The sequence below is a fragment of the Acyrthosiphon pisum genome, chromosome X, assembly GCF_005508785.2.
Source record: "Acyrthosiphon pisum isolate AL4f chromosome X, pea_aphid_22Mar2018_4r6ur, whole genome shotgun sequence".
Classification (NCBI taxonomy): Eukaryota; Metazoa; Arthropoda; class Insecta; order Hemiptera; family Aphididae; genus Acyrthosiphon; species Acyrthosiphon pisum.
The window spans coordinates 75,803,621-75,805,655 of record NC_042493.1 but is presented as its reverse complement, the minus strand read 5'-3'; positions in this window follow the sequence as shown (position 1 = coordinate 75,805,655).

Genomic DNA, 2,035 nt, shown 5'->3' with positions numbered 1-2,035 from the left:
CATTAAATAACGGTTAGCCTCAAACGATTTTGATATTTGTTATTATTCAAAAAGTATGAGTCGTAGACACTTGAAAATTTTACCAGTTGTTTAAATTGACATTTTCTTTATATAGTTTTATTTTCAAAATATTTCACTAATTTTTAATCTATTTATAGGCAATTGAAATAATCGATTTTTTTTGATTTTTTTTTTTATAAATGTTGATAAAAAAAAAATTAGCTGGGACAAAATACTTGAAAATTTAATAGAAGGGTCCACATATGTTGTTCTAACTCCCATTCAAAAATTATAAAAATACATAGGCACAATTTTTTTTTATAAGCATTTAAAGTTCAAATTTTGACTAAATACGTAAAAATTACGGCAATGTTCAAATAATCTTAAACAGAAATTCATAAAAGTTTTTCTTTTTAATTCTAAGATTTGGAAATTTAATACAAGGCTCCTAACATATTTTTACAATAGCAGTTGCAAAATAAAAGGAATACATTGTCACAATTTTTATTTATAAGCATTTAAAGTTCAAATTTTGACAACATATTATGTAAAAATCACGAAAATTCGTAAATTATTTTATGCTAGAAATTCATAAAAAATTTTCCTTTTATATCTAAGATTTCAAAATTTAATACAAGGCTCATAATATATTTTTACAATAGCAATTGAAAAATAAAAGAAATATATAGTCACGATTTTTTTTTTATAAGCATTTAAAGTTCAAATTTTGACTAAATACGTAAAAATTACGGCAATGTTCAAATTATCTTAGACAGAAATTCATAAAAGTTTTTCTTTTTAATTCTAAGATTTGGAAATTTAATACAAGGCTCCTAATCATATTTTTACAATAGCAGTTGCAAAATAAAAGGAATACATTGTCACAATTTTTATTTATAAGCATTTAAAGTTCAAATTTATACGAAATATGTCAAAATTGCGAAAATTTGCAAGTAATTTAGTGGTTGAAAAATCGTAAAAATTTTTTCTTTTATAACTAAGTTTTTAAAATTTGGTACAAGGTTCTCCATAATTTTTCTTTAAAAATAATATATCCTAGACTGACAAATCATCTCCGTTCAGAATCGTTTTTCGTATACAATGATATAATATCATTGGATTCAAATTTAATTCCATCCATTACAGTAACCCACTTGTAACCTACTGTACAGCAGAGCGACATCCACGACTTACCCGCCTTTTTTTATTTTAATAATTACGTGTATTGATAAATTACGTGTTATGATTTATTAATATTATTATTTTTATTTTTGCTGTTTTACTATATTGCTTTATTGAATTGTATTTATTAATAATTTATATTTATTTACTTAATAATTTACTAGAAATTATATTTGAATTTAATAAATAGTTAAATATTTAAATAGCTTAAGTTTATTTGAGATTATTAGTTTTAATAGCTAGTTTTTAAAATATAATACGTATATGTATAAATACGTAAAGGTTTACCTATCATTATTTGGTATAAGTTATAACTTACCATGTGGATGTACATGCTGTACAGATTACAGAACACGTTCCATACACTACTAAATATCTATGCCCGTTTCGTGAAAAGTGATCTATATTATGTAGTTACATGATGTGTACAAAATGAAGTTCCGTTTCGTGAATTGGATGCAATTTTTTATCCATTTCTTGGAACTAATCAGAATATTTAATGAAGTGACATATTATACATACTTTATAACTACGTAATATATTATTATATAGGTACTCTATAACCAGTGGTTAAAGTGAGGGGGGACGGAGGGGGACGGAGTCCCCCTTCTTATTTACGGTAAGATTATGCGTCCCCTTTAATTTAAGTCTCCAAAGTCCGGGGGGACGCTACCAAATTTTAGTAATGTATAAAATAGCTCACTCATCCACACACACACACATCGATTATTCACCGAATTTAAACGTAATTTTATTTTCGCGTCAATAATCTCCATGTTTTCTAATGATAGGGGCGCGTGCAATATGTGATTATTAAATAATTAAATTATAGTGACTAAAATAGTGTATAGTG